At 44.9% G+C, this 27,490-nt stretch overlaps 1 protein-coding gene across 2 annotated transcripts in view; it reads left to right on the top strand.

Annotated features, from left to right (window-relative positions):
* Positions 1-27,490, top strand: part of LOC137504157 (centromere protein H-like) — a 98,212-nt gene that overhangs the window by 10,728 nt on the left and 59,994 nt on the right. The window lies entirely within an intron of this gene.

Here is a 27,490-nt window from a genome sequence, read left to right as displayed (position 1 = left end):
GGAGAGCGCTTTACTATATATACTGGGTGCTGGGCATTCTCTGGTTGTCTGCCGTTGCGATCACAACGTGGTAGCACTCAGACCTTGTCTGTATCTGTGTTCTAGCATAGTTTCCAAAGGTGTTGACATCAAGGCGTTCACACCTTAGCATTAGGAACATTGAATTGTATTATTTGTTATGACCTTCTGCCTGCCTGACTATTCCTCTGAACTCTGATCTTGTACCTTGCTATTTCTGATATCCTGTTGCCAAACTCTGCTCGTTCCTGGACTCTGTATTTGCCTCCTGATTCTGTACTGTGCTATTCTGATATTCCGTTGCCAAACCCTGTCTGGTTATTGGATTCCGTATCTGCCTCCTGAATCTGTACCTTATCTGTCTGTGTGTTAACGACCTGGCTTGCCGACCTTGAGAACTGGCCTTACTGTTAGAGGCAGTTCCCACTTCCCAGACCTGTTAGTGACACCCTCCCTCTCGGGTGTCACTCACGCTCTGTCCTTCCTACCCTCAGCCTATCTCCTCCCCCCTGGAGAGTCTAGGCCATAGGAAGGAACATACTTCTGGAGAAAAAAAAAAAAAAAGTTAAAGAGAAATCGAGAGCCCAATATGGTGTAGTATGTCAAAATTGATTGGATAAATGAAACAGTGAGATGGTAATACTCACAAACACGGGTTACCACCTAGGTAACCACTCATTAGGCAGGTGAGGAGATTAGACCTGTCCTCACTCAGGATTAAGAAGTCGCTCTCTGTAGATAGGAAGAAAGGGGGTAGATCACCCCTCCACCTGGGGTGGACTCAAATATATTGGTAGGTGAACAGAGGCGCCAGAAGGATAAAAGTACATAAAATTTAAAAAAAATTGCTGGGAGGAAGTGGTGGACTCGCCTCCGTTAAAGCAGACACCAAGGACTGTAAATGTATAGATATACACATTTATTGAAAATACCCCAAAGATGCAACGCGTTTCGCGGGCACAGCCCACTTCTTCAGGCAATAAGCAGGGGATAAACAACAGCAATTCAGTTATAGCAAGCAGAGCACCTCTGTCACAGAGGTGCTCTGCTTGCTATAACTGAATTGCTGTTGTTTATCCCCTGCTTATTGCCTGAAGAAGTGGGCTGTGCCCGCGAAACGCGTTGCATCTTTGGGGTATTTTCAATAAATGTGTATATCTATACATTTACAGTCCTTGGTGTCTGCTTTAACGGAGGCGAGTCCACCACTTCCTCCCAGCAATTTTTTTTAAAATTTTATGTACTTTTATCCTTCTGGCGCCTCTGTTCACCTACCAATACTTCTGGAGAAAGTACTCAAAGTATACTATTGCATCTAACACTCACTTGTTCTCTCTGGTGTCCAGAGGTTAGTAGATATATCTGATTATCGGTGATACTGCAGATCACCAATAATCAGGTATATTCTGTATTCCTGGTGAGACTGCAGTTCACCGGTAATCAGAACCTCTCTGTGTTACACCGATCGTTACAGAACGGCAGACCAAAAATGCAAATGGACGCACACACTGACCGTCTGGGCGCACTTGCCACTTCGGTGGAAAAAATCAACCAAGTGCTGGGTAGTCACAAGACTATGATTGAAGCCTTGTCTGGTTCTTTACAAACCCTCCAGACAGCAGTGGATGAGGTGCGATCCCCTCCTAGCTCTGATATACGTTTGCCTGTACCCGAGAAATTTTCTGGTGACAGATGTGACTTCCGAAATTTTAAAAGTAGAGTGTTATCTTACTTTGAATTAAGACCCCGATCTTCTGGAAATATGACCCAAAGGGTCACATTTATTAAGACTTTGTTATCAGGCGATTCTCAGACGTGGGCGTACAGTTTGCCCACCGGGGATTTGGCCCTCTCTTCAGTGGATGAATTTTTTAAAGCCATGGCAGTAATTTACGACGACCCAGACCTTGCCGCGACCTCTGAGCGGAAGCTCAAGCTCTTGCGTCAAGGCAGGGGTCCGGTCGAAGATTACGCAGCCGAATTTAGGAGGTGGTCAGTTTCAGTCAGGTGGGACACCTATGCCCTATTAGATTGTTTCTTATCAGGGTTGTCAGATGAGGTTTCAGATCTCATGTTAAGTCTGCCTGAACCTAAGACAGTCGATGAGGCCATTTCATCGGCCATTCGAGTCGACCGCAGACTGCGTTATCAGAAACAGACCCGGGGTAGTAGTCATGTAAGAATGGTGTCCTACGCTGCGCCTCCAGTAACTCCACCTCTTCCTGTCTCGCCTCCACCCGAACCAATGCAAATTGGTCGGTCAAAACTATCCCAAGTGGAGCGAAGACGCAGGATGTCTGAGTGGCTGTGTCTTTACTGCGCAAAGGGGGGTCATAGAGTACGTAATTGTCCTAACAAGCCGGGAAACGCTATCGCCTAGGAGTTGTAGGGGGTAGCACCCTTGGCACGCGGCTTTTACCCCTAGAAGATAAACGGTTACTCCTTCCCTGTACAGTCACATGGGAAGATAAAACTGAGATTTCTGAGGCTTTTATTGATTCAGGCTCTGCAGCTAATTTTATGGATTTTGAATTTGCAAAGAGATTAGGTATTCCGTTCACCCCAGTAAAACCACCCATTCAGGTTACGGCAGTAGATGATTCCCCCCTGCAAAGTAATCATCCGCTGTCCCAGACACCAGAGGTGGAAGTCAGTATAGGGGTGTTACATAAGGAGAGACTACAGTTTTTTGTGTTACACATGACCACCTCCACAGTAATCCTTGGCATGCCATGGCTGCACTTACACTCTCCACAGATTAATTGGGCTACCGGTCAGCTAACTAGTTGGTCAGCTCACTGTTTTCAGCAGTGTTTAGGGAGAGTGACACTGGGCCAGACCAGGATCCAGTTGGAGGGGGTACCAGTACAATATTCCGAGTATTCTGATGTGTTCTGTCCCAAGGCTGCGGACAAGTTACCTCCACATCGCCCCTTTGATTGCCCCATCGATCTCCGATCGGGTTGTATGCCCCCTAGGGGCCATCTTTACAATTTGTCTGGTCCAGAGAAAGTGGCCATGCAGGAATACATTCGTGAAAATTTAGCCAAGGTGTTCATTCGCCCTTCCCGGTCGCCTGCTGGCGCAGGTTTCTTTTTTGTTAAGAAAAAAGACGGAGGCCTGCGGCCTTGCATTGATTACCGGGGCCTGAATAAAATCACAGTAAAGAATCGCTACCCTTTGCCCTTGATAGATGACTTGTTTACACAGATAACCGAAGCTAAGATCTTTTCAAAGTTGGATTTACGGGGTGCATACAACCTGGTGCGGATCAGAAAGGGCGATGAATGGAAGACGGCCTTTAACACGCCCGACGGGCATTACGAGTACCTGGTGATGCCCTTCGGGCTGTGTAACGCCCCGGCCGTCTTTCAGGAACTGATTAATGAGGTATTCAGGGAGGTATTGGGCAAGTTTGTGTTGGTATACCTAGATGATATACTTATCTTTTCTAACAACCTCTCTGAGCACAGGACACATGTCAAGTTTGTATTGGATAAACTAAGACAAAACATGCTTTACGCCAAATTGGAGAAATGCATTTTCGAGGTAACATCTGTCACCTTTTTAGGGTACATTATTTCCACCTCAGGCCTGTCTATGGATCCTGCCAAGGTTTCTGCTGTGTTGGAATGGCCTCAACCAGTAGGGTTAAAATCTCTTCAGAGATTTCTAGGCTTTGCCAATTACTATAGAAGGTTCATAAAGGGGGACTCCACTGTTATTGCACCCCTCACCTGTCTCACTAAGACAGGGGCAGATACTACCCACTGGTCTCCAGAGGCTCTGCATGCATTCTCCACTTTGAAAGATTTGTTTTGCTCTGCACCCATCCTGAGACGCGTTGACACTTCCTATCCCTTTATTGTTGAGGTGGACGCCTCAGAGGTCGGGGTAGGGGCTGTGCTGTCCCAGCGGTCAGGGTTGCAGTGCAGATTGCACCCATGTGCCTACTTTTCTCGTAGGTTCTCTCCGGCAGAGAGAAAATACGATATAGGCAACAGGGAGCTCCTGGCCATCAAATTGGCCTTTGAAGAATGGCGTCATTGGTTGGAAGGAGCAGAACATACGATTACAGTTTACACTGACCACAAAAATTTAGAATACATCGAGGGAGCCAAGAGATTAAGCCCCCATCAGGCTCGATGGTCATTGTTCTTCTCGAGATTCAGATTTATAATTACGTACACTCCAGGGAGCAAAAACATTAAGGCAGATGCCCTGTCTAGATGCTTTGAGCCAGAGACAGCACAGCCCTCCCCCCCAGAGACCATTGTCCCACAGAGACTGGTACTAGCTACAACTGAGACTTGGGAAGATTGGACAGAGACTTTAGGTCCTTTTCAGCAGGACATCCCGGAGGGGAAGCCCAAAGGGGTTATGTTTATTCCACTGCCATTTCACCTTCAGATTTTGCAGATGTTCCATTCACACAGGAATGCAGGACACCCTGGGGCCTCCAGAACACAGGACCTTGTAGCCAGATGCGCTTGGTGGCCGTCTCTAGCAGCTGATTGCAAAGAGTTTGTTAGAGAGTGTGCGGTGTGTGCGAGGAGTAAGCCCTCCCGACTGGCATTTGTGGGAAGATTGGAGCCCTTGCCCACCCCGAGTGAGCCATGGACCCACTTGTCCATGGATTTTGTGGGTGAGCTCCCCAGGTCTGAGGGCATGTCGGTCATTTGGGTGGTAGTCGACCGCTTTAGTAAAATGGCCCATTTTGTGCCCTTGAAAGGACTCCCCTCGGCCCAGGAATTGGCCGATTTGTTCATCATCCACGTTTTCCGATTGCATGGCATTGTTTCCAGATTTTGGAGGGCATTCTGTCACCAAATGGGCATGGAACTGTCATTTTCGTCGGGCTACCACCCACAGACCAATGGTCAGACGGAAAGAGTCAACCAATCATTGGAACAGTTTTTGATTGGGTTAAGTTTTTACCCTTTGCAGAATTTGCGCACAATAATTTAAAAAGTTCCTCTGCAGGATTTTGTCCATTCCAGGTAGTGACCGGGAAATTGCCTAAATTCTCCCTATTGCCAGTCGCCTCCACTCCGTTTCCAGCTCTGGAGGCCTGGCAAAGGTCATTTAAAGATATATGGTGGATTGTGAAAAATAATTTGGAGAAGGCGTTTCAAAGTCAAAAAGGTCAAGCTGACAAGAGACGTTCATTGGAGTGGAGGTTTTTGCCAGGAGATTTAGTCTGGGTGTCCACACGTCACTTGACCTTGAAACAGCCCTCGGCTAAGTTGGGGCCCAGGTATGTGGGTCCATTCCCAGTGACTAGAAAGATCAACGATGTCACTTATGCCATTGACCTCCCTGCCAGTGCTACACTGCTACTGCCTATAGAGCATGCCCTAGTGGCTGCAGCTCTGGTGCTTTGAGTCCGCCAGGAGAAAAGTGTGATATAAATGTTATTTGTCTTGTCTACTTTTTCTCTTGTATTGAGCATAAATGGTAATTTTTAGGCCAGCTTCAGTTGGTACAGTGGTTAGGGTGCATGCCCACCACACAGTGAGACCGAGGTTCAAATCCCAGCCAATGTGAGTTGGCTTTTATGCTACAAATCCTTAAAGGGAACCTAAACGGAGAAGGATATGGATTGTTCCTTTTAAAATAATACCAGTTGCCTGAATCGCCTGCTGATCCTGTGTCTCTAATACTTTTAGCCACAGCCCCTGAACAAGCATGCAGATCAGGTGCTCTGACTGAAGTCAGACTGGATTAGCTGCATGCTTGTTTCAGGGTGTGATTCAGCCACTATTGCAGTCACAAAGATCAGCTGGACTGCCAGGCAACTGGTATTGTTTACAGGAAACATCCATATCACTCTGTTAAGGTTCCCTTTAAGCAACCTGTTTCTATTGCATTGAGCATAAATGGTAAATTTTAGGCCAGCTTCACTTACTACTGTAGTGGTACAGTGGTTAGGGTGACTTGCCCACCACACAGTGAGATCTGGGTTCGATTCCCAGCCATGGTATGATGTATACTGGTTTTTAAAATAGTATAATTCCCTGGCAGAAGAGACCCTCCTCCCTCCGGTAGGAGGGAGGAAGGAATAGGTAGGAGGGAGGTGGGAGGAGACCCACAAGAGGCTAATTAAAATCTCCCTAGCAGAGTGTGTAGCAGCTGTCCCATAACTAATTAGTAGGAAGACAACTGAGTCAAATGGTATAAGGACCTTGCTTGGAGGAGGGAGGGTGGGTCCTCCAGCAGTGATGTGTATTTCACTCAATCAGGTGTGCCTCCAGGTATTAGAGCTCTTGAAACATGTTTTCTATAATTTTTCTAGCCAGTAGAATTTTTTAAAATTTTCAAAGTTCGCCTCCCCATTGAAGTCTATTGCGGTTCGCGAACTTTTTCGCGAACCGAAACTTTCGCGGAGGTTTGCGAACAGGGTTCGCGGAGGTCGGAGGTTCGCCACATCTCTAGTCTACACGTGCCGATAGTACTTATCGATCGATAATGCGGCTGCTGATGCGGCTCGATTGATAACCTCCGACCGATTTTGCTACAGCCGATTCCCTGCTCGTTCCCCACGAGGGGACAATGGCAGGGAATCGAGCGGAAGATAAGCGGGGACGAGCGGGGGATCGAATCCGACACACGCGCGGGCGAGCAGGGACACGGCGGGTACGCGCGGGGATGCGGAAGAGGCGATCCGGCAGCTAATCGAGCCGCCAGATCGCCTCGTGTAGACGAGGCTTTAGGGCCTGTAGAATGCTGAGTAATGTGTACACTGCAAATATTAGAGAATTATGCAATGTTATAAAGAAGAAAAAAAAAGAGAATTTTTTTTTTTTGCTACCAATGGTCTAATAATTACCCCTACTACACAACCAATTCATGATATCATAATTTATTTATTTCTTCGGTTCAGTGTCTCTTTACGTGTGAACTGTGCTATAGGAAAACATGGGCATTACTTTGAAAATCAGTTTTCTTTCAGTTATAACTGAGAGCAAGTGATTAAGTGTAAAAGGGGCCTAAAAGTCCTCTGGTCTGGGGCGTGCTGGAAGAGCGCATGCAACCAGACTGTGCCTGCTGGAGGAATGGAGGAAATTATTTGCCTGGAGGGGGCTGAAGGAAACCCCAGGTATGTATATATTTTTTTTCTCCACTGCCCATCTGAGGTACCTTTTTTAAAAGATAAAGCTAATATATGAAATGGATGCATTACATGCAAAGTGAGATATTTCAATCCTTTATTTGATATATTTTTTAGTTTTCAAAATAGCTCTTTGAAAAGAGTCAAGGGCCCATATGCAATTCATTTTTTCAACTGATTTTTCTCCCCGGTGATATTTTCTCAACTTGCAAATAAAATGCCTTTTGCACCATCAGCCAGCAAACAAATACTCAGAATAATTTTGACAGTACTTTTTCACCTAATTTTTGGTACCTTTTTCATCGCAAAGTGCTAAAAAAGTTATTTTAAATCGAAGATGAAAAATTATCTCCTTGGAGAAAACTCAGGAGAAAAAGTGAAATGCATATGGCCAACGTGAGAAACATAAGAACATAATACAAAACTCAATTGCACAGTAAATAGATTGCAAAGCCAACAATGCATCAAGGTGAGTACAATTCACAATAGTACAGATTTAGATTATGATCTCCACTGGTCAGAGGCAAAGATGAGTTAGGCCTCTTTCACACCAAGACTTTGCGATTTAGGGGACGTTAAGGTCGCATAACGTGCCCCTAACGCAACGCATGGTGGTGTTGAAGTTGGACGTCAGATTGAGCCGCGTTATGCGGCTCTTGGTGCATCGTTTACATTCTATCCTGGGAAGTCCGGATCTTTTCAATGATTCGGATGATTCGAATCGGATCATTGAAAAGATCCAGATCTTTGAACCGAATCTTTGAATCATTTTACTAGGGAAGCAGGAAGCAGGGGTGCAGCAGAGTGAGAGGTGCAGGAGAATGAGGGCACATTGAGGGTGCTAATGGGGAAGGGAGAGATGCAGCAGGAAGATTGTGCTTGTGTACAGAAGCTGCAGTTCCTGTTTCTTCCAGGCATCCACTGTGAACCGAATCCTTCATTGTGGTGATCCGGATGATCCAAATCGTTCATGATCTGGACAACACTACAGTGCAGTGAATATTAATTAGCCATGTGGCTAGGAACAATAGGGGACTCTCCCCTTACTGAGCATGTGCAAACAGTCTAACGTGGCTAAAACCACCTAAAACGCACAGCATGCTGCACTTTCATTGAACGTGCAGCGTTACACTGTAACGCAACGTGGGTACTGTGAACAGCCCATTGATTTTTCATTACTGTGAGTTGGGCTGCGTTACAGGCTGCTCTAACGTGCGCCTGTAACGTCCCACTGTGAAAGCAGCCTTAAGATATGTAAATGAGAATATAAAAGTGTGCCCGGGGGATAACATTATGGGGGGGACATGGCTGAAGAGAAATAGCATGCAGTTAGGAAGGCAAGCTTACTAGTGGGGGAGGCTCAGGCTAGGATAAAATATTGAGTGAGAGGCATTCCTTTGAATCCACCCAAGGGGTCCAGGTTTTCAGGAAATGTTCAGTTTTAGGGCATATTCAAAGTGGGACGTTGCGTTGTAATGCAACGTTAAAGTCGCAACGCAGCATTACAACGCAAAAAAAAGGTGGTAACACACATTAACGCTGCGTTACCATGGCATACCATGGTAGATACAGTGGAGCATACAGTCAATGAAAAGTATGCCTCTCTGTATCCGTTAACATCTGTGTTTAGAGGTTACGCACTGCAAGCAGTGAGTTACCATAATGCAACATTTACAATGCAACGTTAACATCACACTGTGAATGTTGCATAGGCTTAACATTACAGTGCATTATAATGACTTCATATTGCAGGCCAATAATGTCCCACTGTGAATGCGACCTTATCAGCAATTTTTGCATTTATCTTTTTGGAAATCATGGTTGAATCAACACGTTTGATAACATTGGTAACGGACAAAACTCTGGTACGCTAGTTGGCTGCTATGTGGGTCTTGGCTGCATTCAAGATGTGTTGCATCAATCTGCGCTCGAGGTGTCATAGGGAGGTTTGTTTATGGCCTAGAAGGATTGACCAGGGGCCTTTATCTATAGGTTTGGACAGGATTCGGGATATAAGTTGAATAACTTTATTCCAGAGTTTAGAAACTTTAATGCATGTCCACTAAACATGGACAAGGGAACCCAGGCCACCACAACCCCTAAAGCAGTGGTCTGAAATAGAACTGTCAATTAAGTGTAGCCTATGAGGTGTAAGGTAGGTACGGTGAAGGAGACGGAGAGAAACTTCGATGTGGGTGCTATATAGGCTACCTCTAGATAGAGTGTCCGACTATTGTTCCTGGTCAGGGGTGGAGTTCAAATCAGATTCCTATTTAGAGATAAAAGGGAGTTTAGAATGTAAAGGGGGATGGTTTTGATCTGAATAAAGAGTAGAAATCAACCCTTTAGAGAGGGGGTCATAAGCACATGTCGATTCAAACCATGTAGATTTAAGTTCTTAGGAGTGAGGTGAAAGTGATTTTATAGTGATAAGATAAAGCTGTAATGCTCTAAAAGTTTCAGCTATGGGGACTTGAAAAGTTGAGCAAAACTGGAGGAAAGTGGGAGTCTTGCCATCGACCAGCACATCCCGTAGAGAATTCAGACCGTGGGAAGACCACCAAAGGTATGCCGAATTGTCCAGTCCACTGGGAAAGTCCGGGTTACCTCAGAAGTGTATCAGAGGGTGTATAGGAGATTGGAATTAATATTTAAATTGGTATTTTCTCCAAATTGAAAGGGAATGGAAAGTTATTGGTGAAAGTAGTTTGGTAGACTTGTGGGCCTTGGAATAGGCCCAGAAAAGGCCCTGCCATGAGTATGGAGCTAGCAGTGAGTTTTCAAGTTCAACCCAAATAGGTTCTTGTGATCCTAGAAAACAGGAGCGGGAGTTGAGCTAATTGGGAGGCCACGAAGTATGTAAGTAAATTAGGTACAGATAGACCATCTTCTGACTTGTGCCAATGCATGCACTTAATCGGAATTCTCGGTTGTTTGTGGGCCCAAATGAATGAGAAGATTTCTTTTTGTAATTTAGCAAGATCTTTCCCAGGGGCAGGAATCGGCAAAACTCTGAAGAAATAAGTGAGTCTAGGCAAGAGTGTTATTTTAACTGCAGATATTCTACCTAGCCATGAGAAAGAAAAGGTCACATACACTTTAAACAAGGCTGCTGTCTCTCTGTACATGTAAATTGGTTTTAATTTCAGCCTTGGCTGCATGAAGATCACATGACATGATTAAAAACTGTGAACTTTAAAAACAAATGTACCTGGCCAGGATATGCGCGCTTTTATCTATATAGGGACCAGATCTGGTTACCTGCAAGGTGTAATCGCCCAGCCGCAGCCTAATGCAGAAAACACAGAGCAAACCAAGATCTATTTGTCCTCTCCACCACCTGAACACCAGACACACCGTGTTATAATAACATCAACTGGCTTCCCTGGGAGCACTATGTCGATTAACTGCAGTTTCTGATGGCCAATATCTTCCACAGACAATTGAGGCTACTATTGCGAGCAACTTGCAGACAGACAGTTCAAACATAGGCATCAGCGTGCAGGGGCCAACAGCTTGGAGCAGACGTTTTTCCACTGCTTTAGGACCTCTCACAGCCCGTCAGCATGTTATACTTGCGTAGATTAGATGGTAAGCTCCTGCTTACAAGACCCTCCATTACCGCAGTGCACTGGGTTTTTAGGAACTCTCTCTGCTGCTTGAGTTGGTCATATCCTCCGTCCGTGTGGGCCTCAGCGCTGTCAGCACAATGTTTCCCGTAGGAGCCAGGTCAGTGTATCCAGCGTTACATGCGGTGACACCGCGCGAGCAATCCGGCGGTAGCCACGCCCACCGACGCGTTTCGCCCCGCCCACGGGGCTTTCTCAAGGTGTTTGAGTGGCAGCGGCTTCAGTTCTTCCTCTTTTGTATTAGGACGTCCCAACTCACGCCCACACAGCTTTTAGGCTGCATTCACTTCACGTATTATCCATACATTTGAAGGTGGGGGGCTGGATATCTTTCAAAAACACATCGCCGTATTTTAATCTTGTTGTATCAGATACTTGAGTAGAACTATAGAATCGTTTCTCTGTTATGAGATGACGAATCTTTTTGCATAGGCATGCAACAGTTAATGCACATATGTATACACACATACCAAGGGCATTTTAGGACACAATCTCTTAATGCATGAACTGCAGATCATAGAAAATATGACAGATTGAGATCTGTATTGAGACCTTTTGGAGCGATTGTCCCCAGACGATAGATCCAGGTTTGCTCAATCTTATACAATTCTCTTTCTATGTCTCCGCCTCAAAACGGGATGTGCTGTTTTATAATTCCTTTAAACATCAGACCATCAGGTTTGCCATCATGATACTCCAGGAAATGCTTCCCCAGTGGGCTATCGAGGTCTCCATTCCGAATATTGCCGATATGGTCACCGATTCGTCTGCTCAATCGATTTTTCGTCTTCCCTATATACCATAGGTTGCAGGGACATTTTATTGCATATACAACACGTGTCGAATTACAGTTTATGTCAGCTCTGATGTCAAAGACCTTGGAACCATCGAAGTTTGTAAATGTTCTACTTCTGTCCACATACCTGCAATTGACACACGATCCACAGGGAAACATACCCTCCCTTCTAGGATATCTGTCCAACCATGTGGAAGGTTGTGTGGACTGGAATTCGGACCTCACTAGATGGTCCTTTACATTTTTCGCCCTGCGGGCCATCATAAACGGTCTTTCACCAATGCCTCGTTTGATTTTTTCGTCTAGCATCAATACGTGCCAATGTTTTTGGAGAATTTTTTTGCAGATCATTCCAATGCGGGCCATATTCAGTCACAAATCTTATTACTTCTTTTTTATTTTGCTTGGGTACTCTCCTCTTATCTTTCACTGTCAGCAGAGACCCTCTGTCTTTTTCGCTCAGCTTTCCTACTGCCTCCTCAACAATTCGTGAGGGATATCCTCGCATTTTAAACCTCCGTCTTAAATCACCAACTTCTCTGTGAAAGTCATTGTCACTTGAGCAATTGCGCCTTATTCGTGTGAACTGGCCATTTGGAATGGCCTTCTTCTGTGTTGGGAGGTGAAAACTCGAGTAATGCAATAAAGTGTTGCCAGCTGTGGGCTTACGGTAGGTACTTGTGACTAGTTTCCCGTCTTCTTTTTTAATCATTAAGTCCAAAAAGGACAACACCTCTCTATCATACTGATATGTTAACCTTATGTTCCTCGAATTGCATTGCAAACCCTCAACAAATAAGGACAGCCGTTCTTCCGTTCCCCGCCAGACCATGAGCACGTCGTCTATGAACCTCAACCAGAGAGCCACCCTGCTCTGGAAGACGTCCAATGGGTACACATCATGCCGCTCCCACAAGCCAAGATGGAGACAGGCGTAGGCCGGAGCGCAGGATGCCCCCATTGACGTACCCCTGGTCTGGCGGTAGAATCGACCATCAAAGGCAAAGCAATTGTATGTCAAAACCAATTCAAGAGCATCACAGATGAACTGATTATGTTCTGGGGCCTGTGGGAAGTGCTCACTCAGGAAAAAGGACACTGCGGCTATTCCTACGTCATTGGGGATTGAAGTATAGAGTGATTCCACATCTATACTTACAATTATGTCTTCCTCAGAAATCCTAACAGTATCCAGTACCTGTAGGGCATCACCTGTGTCCCTCACATATGATGGCATTTGATCAGAACCATATAGTGGCGAACACCATAGGTATAGACAGAGATGGCATATGTCATCTCTCACAGGCCCCAGAACATAATCAGTTCATCTGTGATGCTCTTGAATTGGTTTTGACATACAATTGCTTTGCCTTTGATGGTCGATTCTACCGCCAGACCAGGGGTACGTCAATGGGGGCATCCTGCGCTCCGGCCTACGCCTGTCTCCATCTTGGCTTGTGGGAGCGGCATGATGTGTACTGTTAAAGGAAAATAAACTACTCATGAGACACTCTTCATTCAGTTGCCAAAATGTTAGAAATCTTTATTCACTCAGCTGAGGACCCTTTTATATACCAGCTTTTTATTAGAGCAGAAACAGGCTAGCTGCAGCCTGGCTAGTCACAAAAGGGTAGAGACTTCCTTTCTCGGTAAATCTTTATACCCCAGTTAACATGCTAATATATTCCTCCCTCCAAACAGTCTGTAATCCCATAAGTCCAATGAGCAATGTCCACTTTCTTCTTCTGGGTGTGTCCGGTCCTCCTCTGTGTCCTTCATAAATAATTTAAAAGTCAACAGGAACAAGAAATCTTCTGTTCACCAGTTTCCGGTTTCGTTTCTCTCACCTTCAGGAAACTGGTTTAGACTGGCCCCTTCAACCTGCTCATTCTGCGCCTGGCACAGAATAACACTGGGGGGAGGTTTTGGAGGTTGTTCTGGAATTTCACTGTGAAGGACAAAGGAGACTGCACAGTATATGGTTCAAAAACATGTATAACATATATTTAATGGTATCGTGATAACTCCTTGGTTAACTTAAAGTGTCACTCTAACACAATAATCTAATCTTGTGCATGTGGACTATATAGTCACATAGGTTACACAGGATATACAGAATATATATAAAGATTAACAGATTAATTATAAAATTCTTTCCACATTTCCCTCCTGTTTATAATTAATACTGTGGGTTGTGGCTTGATTATATATGTGTTATAAAAAAAAAAAATTTACATTCACATTTCTGTGCTTATGCTTACTTAAGCCTCAGGTATCTGCAAATGTGTCTCCACTACAGGGGTCAGAGGTTCAAGCAAACACAGCCTTCTACTCCCCTTTGCTGCAAATGGGTATGCACTACCGCAAGTCAAGGCATAGAAGTGAAATGCTCAAAAACAAAAATCAGGCTCTGGCCGTGAGCTGGAATTATTGCCTCACACGTTGGCCTGGCCATCTCCCTCCAGCATACCATCATAATCTCCTCCCAAATCACTGTATGCTTCTTCATCATGCTGTGCTAAGGCTGCATACATAGTTGTACTCATATGCTTATCTATCAACCTTGCAAAAAATGTTCTCAGCATTGGAAAAATACAGCAGGCTAGTAGGAACAGAACCATAAGAACAGTTAGGAATGCGATACCAAAACTCTGAAAAAATGAAGTCCAGCTTCCAAACCAGTTCTGTAACCAGTCTGTTATTGGGTTTGAAACACCTGAGTTTCGTTTCAGCTCTTCGGATAGGTCTTTTAACTGCTGAAGAGCCACTGTCACTTTTCCATCAGGGGATGTATTATCTGGAATATAGGTACAACATTGTTCCCCAAAAAATTCACATACACCCCCCTTCTCTGCCAACAGCATATCTAATGCAATTCTATTCTGCAGTGCTGTTAATGATGTTGCTTTCAGTTGTTCTGCCAAACCTTCGATAGCATCTCTAGTATAATTAACAAATCTTTGCTGATTGTAATAAATGTAATTAATCCAATCTACATTTTTGTTAACTGTTGGCCATAGGAAAATGGACTCAAACCCTGCAGCAATTTGGTTCCTAGCCTTGAACTCGTCTGGCACCCCTCTGGGGACCCCTATTGCATCAATATATACATATGGGTCCAAACTCCCTTTTGGTGCCTCCCTTTTACTCCGGTGTACCTTTTTATCCACCAAAATTTTAAAGGACTCATAGGGCAATATAGTGACATGTTCTATCATCCAGACAGGGGCACACAACCCTTTCCATTCTGCTGGCAATGATGATTCTGCTTTGTTGGGTTCACAAGTCCACCAAGTATCTTCTAACTGCCATTTTGTTCCTAGGCTCAACCCTTTATCATTGGTTATTTCCACTATTTCTCTACAATACTTGATCATTGGATGGTTACTGGGGGCAGATCTATTATAACACGTAAGATTGCTGGCTGTAGCGAATGCACGCTGTGGCGTGCCTGGTACCTTCATACGGACTCTCTCTGTGGTACAGTTCAGTGGTTGATTCACACTTATCATACTTTGTATCATACATTCTAGTTCAGACCCACTCGCCACTACTGGTACCAGAGCAATCTGCGGTCTAGCTGCTGCACACACAATACAATCAAACACATTCACTCGGTACATTCACTCGGTCTGCAGTAAAAATTACCAAAGTAATCCAAAAAATTAAAAATTCCACCGATCACTAGAACTATATTACTAATCACGTTCATCTTGTTAGTAATGTCCGGTGGGGATGGGTCAGTAGTCTCTTTGTCTATCCTGTCATTGCTGTTCAATGGAGGTCGTTTAGTCATTGTCATTCCAGGACTCTTCTTCTTCTTTTTCTTTAAACATGCTATGGCTCTAACCCAACTTCCCCTATGTAGCCTTTTTAGGTATCTGTTCCCCCTTTTTTATCTCCTTTTCACCATGGTTCAAGATAAAGAACTACACCTGTGCCTTAGGAAGAATCCTCTAATATCTTCCCACAGCCTTTGAGATCGTGGTCGCACTGAGGTTCAAGCAAATGTTCCCGTCGCCTCAGGGTCTCAAATTTCCGCCCCTCTTTACCCCGTGGTGCTAACTATCAAGAACAGATTGTATCTGGCTACTGTTTTAAAAGGAAATGACCGCTAAGCGTTCTTCTTGAGCAAGATTCAAACAACATTTCTTTTGTTTCAAAAGCCACCGAAGCTTCATGTGAGTGTTCGTAGCAAGCTGTGGCTCTGGATCTTTTAATTAATCTGGATCCGGAGGGCCCATGTGCGCCCTCTTGCAATGGCTTAAATGTTCCCATGTGGTTTTATTCTAATTTTAGCCACTATCCCTCCTGTTGACACATGTAAGACTCATGTGTCATCACCACAAATAAATTGGACAAAATCAGTCAAAGGAAGGTTAGTAGGTCAGCAGTGTACAAAGCGACCTGTAGGTAAAGTCTTAGACTGTAAGTCAGCAGAGGGAGTTGTAGTTGCATATGTCAGGACTGCCAAGTCGTTGCCACGGGAGATGAGGGGACTGGGATGTTGCACACATGTGAATGGCCAGTGTTGTGGGAGCCCGGAGAACATCCATGATCTGTGGGACGGGTGGGCTCCTCAGTTGCTGACACCTAACCCTGCGGACGCCACTAAGCCGCAGACGTATGCATGATGGGAAAGCATACAGGCTGGTAGTGAAAACAGTGGGGGACGGGATCCCATATAACAGGGTGGCGTAGGGTAAGTGATAAACACACAGCTTGAGCAAAGACGCAGATAGAAGCTTATCTATTCTACGATGTTCTTCAGCTCACTACTGTAAGACCTGTTGGTGTATTCCCTCCTGTGCACATAAAACTGATCCACAGGGATTTGTCAATTGCCCTGGGACAAGTCACTGCGCACATGCGGACGGGAAAAAACATCCTTTGGTCAGTAAACAACAAAGAAAACAAAAGTACAGGGCCAGGGTGGTGCAGCAGTTTTGGACAATAAAGACGTAGATGCCCAAGCAAACTGGCTGTGCAGCATAGGCGGGGGGGGGGGGGATGGATGGATGGAGCTGGTGGGATTGGGCTGGTGGGGGTGGGGTTGGGCTCTTGGCAGAGAACTACAATCATGCATCCCTCTCTGCAGTCCGCCATTAGACAAGGCATTGTGGTCAAAATGTCTCTATCAAAGTCATTTTACTGAACTTCTTCTAACATACCCACAATTTATAAAAATTTAATCAGATGTCAATCAAAACAGTCAATCAGTCGATGACAATGACCCACATACTACAGCAATACAGCAATCAATTGTTCCCAGAAACAAAAACAAAAATCATCATATTTACTCTTATAATTGAAAGTAATATCTGCGGGGTTTCTCTTTTTTTTTTTTTTAATATCCTGCATTCTGGGTTTCAAAACAAATATATATATTAGCTTCTTTTCAAACAAACCTTTCATCTTGCGACATGCATTCTCTTAAATCACCCTGTTCCGCTTTAACACACATACACACATCTAGGCTGGGACTAGTAGTCCATGAAGCCTCTTGCCCCCTCCTCAAAAATGTGGGCGTAACTCATACCTTCTCACAGATTCCAGACAGAAACTCCACTCAAATTTCACAGAATTCAACAGTACAAACACATTTCAAATAACCGACATTCATAGACAAACAGTAAGAATCACTTTTAAATTTTCAATCTTCAGACAAACATCAAACAGACAGAGTATAAAACTTGTACAGACATCTGTATACTGTACAAACTACCCAAACAACAAACAGACAGACAAACAGCAGCTCATAACTTGTGGATTTCTCCTGTAGCCCCCCTCCTCCTCCCCCTCTGCTGGAAACTTCCCCCGGGAGCTCTGGTGATTTAGATTACAGAGCTCAGAATTCCCAGCTTCACATCTTACACACCACAACGTAACATTCTATGTTCATCAATAAATTCACTTTCTCATTTGCCTTCAACTAGGGCACAAATTAGTACCCTAAACCACACTCTGTCACTGTGGACCTTGAGCTCTCTGGGGACACTGTCGGACCAGGTGACCTTTCAACCCACATTCAAAACATGCTCCGCGTTCTCTGCGACCTTCATAGTCCTTAAATCTGCGCTTTTGTGAGCGCGTGTGGCTGTTACCACCATTCACACAACAATTACTTTCATCCTTGTTGCCATCAGAAACATATGCAGCAACTTTCTTCCCTTTCTTTCCTTGTCTCTTAATCACACATACAGGGTGCCGGGTGCTTTCTAGAAAATCACTCGGTCCGCAGATTCTATGATCCACAACATATTGTGTGACACACTTGCCAATCCTTCAGTCAAAACCTCACGTACCGCAATCCTACACCGTTCATAAGGGGAATCTGTTGTTTCAGCAGCAGGGGGAGCTATACCTCTATATTTGCTAAAAACCTTCATCACTGTATCCAGTAGCTCATTTATGTCTAATGCATTAATACCATATTCCGCCTCATGTGTCTGGGAGGTCCCATTCACCTTTTGTGGGAGGGGCTGAGTTTGGTTTTGGGGAAGGTCCCGGGGAACTTGGCATACAGTAGATGGTACCTCCTCCAAGTCTTTGTTCTCCGTACTTGGCCCCTCCTCATATATGCCTCTAGTAGCCATCTTTGAGCTTCTGTTAAACAATGTTACTTTTCTAAAATCACATTACCCTGAGAATCTCCTTTAATTTGAGAAACAAGTTTCTTTACAGCTGCCAGAATACAGATACCCTAAAAAACACACCTTCATCATTAGTGGCCATAATTTTGCTTGTACCTTGACACACTCTTTACCTCCCCGTCCACGCACCTCTTAATGGAAGGATTGGTAGTCACATGGAGCCCCCTGTCCGCCCTCTTACTTGGGCACGGGGTACCTGACACAACTTCCGTGCGTTGAACTTCTAAGGAGAGGCACCTCCGACTAAGGCACTGACACAATCGGTGGTAGTAGATCCACTCCCGATATTACTGCCTGTTATGCGGCTGTATTCTGTCACAAAGACTTACAATTCCGCTGAGGCACACGGTAGCTTAGGAAACTGACCACAGATTGTGTCATGCAAAACAATATGACAACACATCAATACTTATACTTTAAACGCAGCCCTGCGTACGAGAAGTTACAGAAATAAAAATGTAGTACTTACAATTAAGAAGCTTTCAGGACACCCGAGAAGTTTGTTTTAGAATCCTAAGCAGGCGATTTCACCGACCTTGGCTGAAGAAGTCTCACGGTTCGAAATAAACCGTACGTCACAAAGACGTGAGCTCCAGTTGCGTTTGGCCACCTGTTTTTGAAGGAAACGTAGTCCCGGTGGACTTTCACCAGCTTACTATCAGATTCGCCAGTCGCAAACGCGCTCCTAGGACTCACCTCTCTGTGACTATAGGTTTTCCGGTTCGAATTAGGACCAGATGTTAAAGGAAAATAAACTACTCATGAGACACTCTTCATTCAGTTGCCAAAATGTTAGAAATCTTTATTCACTCAGCTGAGGACCCTTTTATATACCAGCTTTTTATTAGAGCAGAAACAGGCTAGCTGCAGCCTGGCTAGTCACAAAAGGGTAGAGACTTCCTTTCTCGGTAAATCTTTATACCCCAGTTAACATGCTAATATATTCCTCCCTCCAAACAGTCTGTAATCCCATAAGTCCAATGAGCAATGTCCACTTTCTTCTTCTGGGTGTGTCCGGTCCTCCTCTGTGTCCTTCATAAATAATTTAAAAGTCAACAGGAACAAGAAATCTTCTGTTCACCAGTTTCCGGTTTCGTTTCTCTCACCTTCAGGAAACTGGTTTAGACTGGCCCCTTCAACCTGCTCATTCTGCGCCTGGCACAGAATAACACTGGGGGGAGGTTTTGGAGGTTGTTCTGGAATTTCACTGTGAAGGACAAAGGAGACTGCACAGTATATGGTTCAAAAACATGTATAACATATATTTAATGGTATCGTGATAACTCCTTGGTTAACTTAAAGTGTCACTCTAACACAATAATCTAATCTTGTGCATGTGGACTATATAGTCACATAGGTTACACAGGATATACAGAATATATATAAAGATTAACAGATTAATTATAAAATTCTTTCCACAGTACCCATTGGACGTCTTCCAGAGCAGGGTGGCGCTCTGGTTGAGGTTCATAGACGACGTGCTCATGGTCTGGCGGGGAACGGAAGAACAGCTGTCCTTATTTGTTGAGGGTTTGCAATGCAATTCGAGGAACATAAGGTTAACATATCAGTATGATAGAGAGGTGTTGTCCTTTTTGGACTTAATGATTAAAAAAGAAGACGGGAAACTAGTCACAAGTACCTACCGTAAGCCCACAGCTGGCAACACTTTATTGCATTACTCGAGTTTTCACCTCCCAACACAGAAGAAGGCCATTCCAAATGGCCAGTTCACACGAATAAGGCGCAATTGCTCAAGTGACAATGACTTTCACAGAGAAGTTGGTGATTTAAGACGGAGGTTTAAAATGCGAGGATATCCCTCACGAATTGTTGAGGAGGCAGTAGGAAAGCTGAGCGAAAAAGACAGAGGGTCTCTGCTGACAGTGAAAGATAAGAGGAGAGTACCCAAGCAAAATAAAAAAGAAGTAATAAGATTTGTGACTGAATATGGCCCGCATTGGAATGATCTGCAAAAAATTCTCCAAAAACATTGGCACGTATTGATGCTAGACGAAAAAATCAAACGAGGCATTGGTGAAAGACCGTTTATGACGGCCCGCAGGGCGAAAAATTTAAAGGACCATCTAGTGAGGTCCGAATTCCAGTCCACACAACCTTCCACATGGTTGGACAGATATCCTAGAAGGGAGGGTATGTTTCCCTGTGGATCGTGTGTCAATTGCAGGTATGTGGACAGAAGTAGAACATTTACAAACTTCGATGGTTCCAAGGTCTTTGACATCAGAGCTGACATAAACTGTAATTCGACACGTGTTGTATATGCAATAAAATGTCCCTGCAACCTATGGTATATAGGGAAGACGAAAAATCGATTGAGCAGACGAATCGGTGACCATATCGGCAATATTCGGAATGGAGACCTCGATAGCCCACTGGGGAAGCATTTCCTGGAGTATCATGATGGCAAACCTGATGGTCTGATGTTTAAAGGAATTATAAAACAGCACATCCCGTTTCGAGGCGGAGACATAGAAAGAGAATTGTATAAGATTGAGCAAACCTGGATCTATCGTCTGGGGACAATCGCTCCAAAAGGTCTCAATACAGATCTCAATCTGTCATATTTTCTATGATCTGCAGTTCATGCATTAAGAGATTGTGTCCTAAAATGCCCTTGGTATGCGTGTATACATATGTGCATTAACTGTTGCATGCCTATGCAAAAAGATTCGTCATCTCATAACAGAGAAACGATTCTATAGTTCTACTCAAGTATCTGATACAACAAGATTAAAATACGGCGATGTGTTTTTGAAAGATATCCAGCCCCCCACCTTCAAAAGTATGGATAATACGTGAAGTGAATGCAGCCTAAAAGCTGTGTGGGCGTGAGCTGGGACGTCCTAATACAAAAGAGGAAGAAACTGAAGCCGCTGCCACTCAAACACCTTGAGAAAGCCCCGTGGGCGGGGCGAAACGCGTCGGTGGGCGTGGCTACCGCCGGATTGCTCGCGCGGTGTCACCGCATGTAACGCTGGATACACTGACCTGGCTCCTACGGGAAACATTGTGCTGACAGCGCTGAGGCCCACATGGACGGAGGATATGACCAACTCAAGCAGCAGAGAGAGTTCCTAAAAACCCAGTGCACTGCGGTAATGGAGGGTCTTGTAAGCAGGAGCTTACCACCTAATCTACGCAAGTATAACATGCTGACGGGCTGTGAGAGGTCCTAAAGCAGTGGAAAAACGTCTGCTCCAAGCTGTTGGCCCCTGCACGCTGATGCCTATGTTTGAACTGTCTGTCTGCAAGTTGCTCGCAATAGTAGCCTCAATTGTCTGTGGAAGATATTGGCCATCAGAAACTGCAGTTAATCGACATAGTGCTCCCAGGGAAGCCAGTTGATGTTATTATAACACGGTGTGTCTGGTGTTCAGGTGGTGGAGAGGACAAATAGATTAGGCTGCGGCTGGGCGATTACACCTTGCAGGTAACCAGATCTGGTCCCTATATAGATAAAAGCGCGCATATCCTGGCCAGGTACATTTGTTTTTAAAGTTCACAGTTTTTAATCATGTCATGTGATCTTCATGCAGCCAAGGCTGAAATTAAAACCAATTTATATGTACAGAGAGACAGCAGCCTTGTTTAAAGTGTATGTGACTGTATAGAATTTAAGCGGCTGGCTCCTTGCCCGTCAAGTGGTACAATAAGTCAACAGGGGGAGGCTCTCCATTATTATTTTGTTAATCCAGAGAAAGAAAAGGTGTTCCATGAGTGTAAATCTTTAATCCGTAGCGGAATTGTTCGAGCATAATTTCAGTGATATAGGTCCTCATTTTTGTTGCAAATGTGGACTCCTAGGTATCTGAGGTAATGAGGCTGGAGGTGAAAACCGAAAGTGGAAGTAATATGAAGAGTTTCAGAGTGTGGGGTGTTGCAAAAAAGAACTTCCTATTTGTTGACATTTAGTCCAGAAATATCGCTAAATTTAGTTAAAAGATTAAGTAGGATTGGGATGGACGTTAAAGGTTGCTGGAGGGTCATTAATATATCATCAGCAAACATAGTAAATTGGTACTGGGTATTGTTGATGTAATAACCCTTGATATTGGGGTGCTGTCTAATGTGGATTGCTAGGGGCTCAATAGCTAGAGCTAATAGAGCAGGCGATAGGGGACATCCTTGCCTAGTGCCCCTATAGATATTAAAGGTCCCTGTAGATATTAAAGGGTTAGGATTAGCGCGATGAGAGTAGAGTTTTTGGGTGAGGGTGAAAAAAGGTTCAAAGATTCCCATACACTGCCTTTTCTATGTCGAGGCAAAGAGCCTTAAAAGTTTTTTTTTTTTGTGCATATTGGCATGCTGGATAAGTGAGACTGTTCTTCTTACATTATCAGAGGCTTGCTTGTTGGGGATAGACCGCACCTCGTCCTTGTGAATAAGGGAAGGGAGCAGCTTATTTTGCCAGGACGCCATGATGGAAGTGAGAATTTTGTAATCTAGATTTAGGAGTGCAATGGGCCTGTAATTGCAGATGTTAAGTGGGTCCTTGCCTGCTTTGGGAACAAGGGTAATTCTGGACTCTAGAAATTCAGAAGGTGGGGGGTGGTCAGGTTTAGTAAGGCAGTTAATAGCCCTAGTCAAAAGGAAGATTAATTGATCTTTGTATTGTTTTATAGTAAAAGGATGAAAAGCCGTCTGGCCCTGGGGCCTTACCTCTCTAAATCTTTTTTTTAATAGTTTCAATAGTTGGTGAGTAAATGGGATGTCGAGGGTTTTGGCTGCATTCGAGGATAGTTTAGGAAGTCCAACCTGGCGTAGGAATTTAGTGGCTTCAATCAGGGCCGAGGCATAGGCTTGAGAGACTCCAGCCTCAGGGCTCAGTGTAGGAGGGGGCACACAATTCATTCAGCTGTCATTCCTAATTGTGTTTGAAGCAAAAGAAATAAGAAAAGGAGGTACATGGAAGTGACTACAAGCCAGATAACTAAAGATTAAGGTGTTGGGGGCCCTGGGGTGCCTCTTAGTCTAAGAGTAATCAGTGTGTGACGGCTGGGGTGGAGGGATGGAGGGGCGCACTTTGGTGTCTCAGCCTTGGGTGCTGGAGGACCTTGTCCCGGCTCTGGCTTCAATAACTTTATCGATAGATGTTTTTTTCATATAATTTAGAGAAAAGGGCCGTGAAGGCTGAGTGGATCTTGGAGGGGTCGCTAGTGATTTGTCCATTCTCCAATTTGATCCTATAGATGGCGTTTATCTTCTCCTATTGATGAAGTTTTCTGGCCAGCCAAGTATCAGGTTTTTTATGTATTTGTAATATGCTTTTTCAACCCGTTTAGATAGGACAGAATCTAAGAGTAGAGTAGTATCCGAGATTTGTTTGGCCAGGACTCTAGAAGGCTCTTGTTGGTTAAGGAGAATACGTTGTTTTAATCTAAATTCTAAATTATTTTGTTGTTCAGATATCTACGTTTATTCTGGGCTGTTATTTTAATTGATGTCCTCACAGGACCACTTTATGGGCTAGCCAACAGGAGATACCGTAGGTGAGACATCATTGGATATGAATTTATTCCTAAGTTTGTTTGTTTTTTTTTTGTTGTTGTTTTTTTGTTTTATTGTTTTTTTTAAATAGTTTGTCATGAGAGGGGGAGGATTTATCCAGGTGGTCATTTATAGTTAAATTGAAGTCACCACATCAGATAATATAGGAGTGGGACAGACATAATTTGTTGACAATGGAGAAAAAGGTTGGGAGGGCTTGGTCAGGAGGACAGTAGCTGTTAATGATGCAAATCTCAACAGCATGAAATTTCTCAGAGAGAATTACATATCTGCCCTCGGGGTCAGCCATCACGTCCGATACAACAAGGGGTAAGTCATTGCGGATCAAAGTGAGGACTCTTCTATGTTTTTCAGGAGATGTTGCTAGGTAGAATCTGGAAAATCGTTGGTCAAAGAAAGAAGGTACTGAGTTGTGTTTAATGCTGGGCATACACGGCTCAATTTTGCCGCTCGTTTCTTCCGCTTGATCGATTCCCCATTCGATTCTGCAGGCGATTCTCTTATCTTCTACTCGTTTTTCTTATCCTTTTCTATTGTCATCAATGCAGAATCAAGCGGCGAAACCATCGGGCGGGAGATCGGACGTGTCAGAAATGATCTATCGAGCCATCTAAATGACTCAGAATCGAGCCATGTATTCCCAGCATAAAGTGAGATTCCTGGATACAAATTACGTCAGGGGAGTGTTTCTTATATGTTAAGAAGGCCTTCCTGCGTTTCCCTCCAGTGTTAAAACCACATTATGGGATAGAATTTTAAGTACCATAAACCAGCGTAAGGGGTGTGGCTAAAAGTAAATTGGAAGTAGGTAGGTAATGTAATGGATTGGAAACCAGTGGAGGTGTGTATGTAGTTAGAACAACATTGTGGAGATAATTAATATAATTAGAAGCATGATGCTTCATCCCCTGTAGGGTAATGAGAGTCTAGGGGAAACAATCAGAGTTTCATCTGTGATCTCCAGGAGAGGCAACAAAGTTAACTGCCTGGCCCCTAGGCCTTCGTAGAGAACAAACTAAAATAGAATTTGCAAGGAGAAAATGTATACAAGTAAGCTTTAGAGTGAGTATATATATATATATATATATATATGTATATACACACATATATATGTGTGTGTGTGTATAACCCATATCAGGGAAGACTAACCACAGGAGAAACTAAAGATGATGGACTGAGGAAGACTCATATCCCCCACGCCAGGATCCCAGGAGCCCCCAGCTCAGAGGCGCCCAAAGGCGGGCTTCATCAACCCGGGTCCCAAGAGGACATCAAAACAAGAGAGTCTCAGTCCATAAGAATATTGTGAAAAGGTTCAATATTCTAGGCTCAAAGTGTCCGACTCTAACCAGCTGATTAATCTAAAACACCGGCAGAGGGTTCCTATTTCATATATTCATGTCACCTTTTAAGTTGAATTACTGAAGAAAAAAAAAATTGAATATCATGCAAAATTCCAGAGTTCCAACTGTATGCAGATTGATAAATGGACCAATCCTGTGCAACTGCTTTGGCATTTGGTCCATTTTCAGGCTGCATAAATATCCATATAATTTGCATCAACTTGACATTATTTGCATCTCAATGACCATCCCTTAAAGGGAACCCAAGGTGGGGTTCTGACAATGCTATCCGCATACAGAGGCTGGGTCTGCCTATACTGCCCAGCCTCTGTTGCTATGCAGATCCCCCTAAGCCCCCCTGCGATCTGCAATCCCCCATAAATCACAGCCGCGCTGTCGACACGCAGCGTGTCACAGCGGGCTGTGTTTACCTCTGTACTGTCAGTCTGCTGCTCCCCCCCGCCTCCTGCATAGCTCCGGCTGTATAGGCAGACCCAGCCTCTGTATGAGGATAGCATTGTCAGAACCCCACCTCGGGTCCTCTTTAAATAACACATCCGAGCAGGATAAAAAAAAAAAACTACTTACCCAGGGCTTCCTCCAGCCCTTTACAGCCCTCCAGTGCCCTCGCTGCAGCTCAGCTACCTCCTGGGGACCTGGGGTCCCCTCTGGTGTGAGATGCCTACTGCGCTTCTCTCGGAGTATCGCTGACGTCATCCGAACTGTACTACACAGGCGCAGTAGTTCTGTGCCTCCGCAGTACAGTCCGGATGACATCAGCGCAACTCTGAGAGCCGCAGTAGATGCCGACCTGGCGAAGTCGACATCTGCACCGGAGGGGATCGGAAGCCACCGGAGCTGCAGCAAGGGCACAGGACAGCTGCTGAGGGCTGGAGGAAGCCCCGGGTGAGATTTTTAGTTTTTTTTCCCCTCGGACCTTCCCTTTAAAAGCCAGAGCGCGGTACAGCATGTGGGTGGACCAACAGGAATCCCAGTGATGTACTTCCTGCCCAGCAGGGACTACATCACTGACCCTGTAGGCGCACTCTACCGCAAATTCATATGATTATCCTTTTTTTGCATCATGGTGGGATGCAGCAGCAGCATCACAATGCAAAAATCAAGCATAAAAATCAGCCTCAACATATTTTTCCTCCTTCAGGGCTTATTTCCACATTCGGCTTCGGCACTCATGCTGCTACGATACTGCAGCCCAAGCCACTTAGCCATGCATGGCTATTGGCATACATATAATTAAGCTGATCGTGCAAAACTGTCGGCGTAGTTAATCACTATTCCCCCTCCAAGCCGCCATGAACTCGGGGAGTACGGTGTAATTCGGCTGCCAGCTACTGTTGGCGGCCGAATTACGCTGTATTTAAATATTCTGCAGTTTCCCACAGTATACACTTGGACCCCTATAGCCGCAAACCAAAGAAAAAACAGTGCTGGAGATTTTTGCCACAGCAATAAGCCATAAAAGGAATTACAGTTAAAGTAGCACTCAGACAGTAATTTGGGCGCCGTCAAAAGACAGCGCCCAAATTACTGTCTGAGTGCTACTTTAACCTCCTTAGCGGTAACCCCGTGTGTGACACGGGGTAAGCCGCCGGAGGGTGCCGCTCAGGCCCTGCTGGGCCGATTTTCATAATTTTTTTTTTTTTGCTGGACGCAGCTAGCACTTTGCTAGCTGCGCCAGCACCCCGATCGCCGCCGCCGCGCGCCCGATCGCCGCTATCCGGTGCGGCGCGCAGCACCCCCCCCCCCTCCCCCCCCAGACCCCTGCGCTGCCAGGCCAATCAGTGCCAGACAGCAACAAGGGGTGGATCGGGTCTCCCAATGACGTCGCTGACGTCGGTGACGTCATCCCGCCCCGTCGCCATGGCGACGGGGGAAGCCCTCCAGGAAATCCCGTTCTTTGAACGGGATTTCCTGATCGCCTATCACCGGAGGCGATCGGCGGGGCTGGGGGGATGCCGCTGAGCAGCGGCTATCATGTAGCGAGCCCTGGGCTCGCTACATGATTTAAAAAAACAAAATAAAAAAAAAACTGCTGCGCTGCCCCCTGGCGGTATTTTTCATACCGCCAAGGGGGTTAACTGTAATTCCTTTTATGGCTTTTATTGCTGTGGCAAAAATCTCCAGCACTGTTTTTTCTTTGGTTTGCGGCTATAGGGGCCCAAGTGTATACTGTGGGAAACTGCAGCATATTGTCCAGATTTGCTCTGCAATGCGATGGGGATGGCAAGCCATAGCAGGAGTAGGCAGCATTTTCCCACCCAATTTGCATGAAAGGAAATGCTGGAGATTCATTGTGAATTCGGCCCTAGTGGAAACAGGCCCTTACTGTAGTCAGTATGGAGACTCCCCCTTTTGGGCCAGATCTATATACTCCTACAAGTATGTTT

Source organism: Hyperolius riggenbachi, chromosome 4, assembly GCF_040937935.1.
Source record: "Hyperolius riggenbachi isolate aHypRig1 chromosome 4, aHypRig1.pri, whole genome shotgun sequence".
Classification (NCBI taxonomy): domain Eukaryota; kingdom Metazoa; phylum Chordata; class Amphibia; order Anura; family Hyperoliidae; genus Hyperolius; species Hyperolius riggenbachi.
This window is presented reverse-complemented; position numbering and strand designations above follow the sequence as displayed.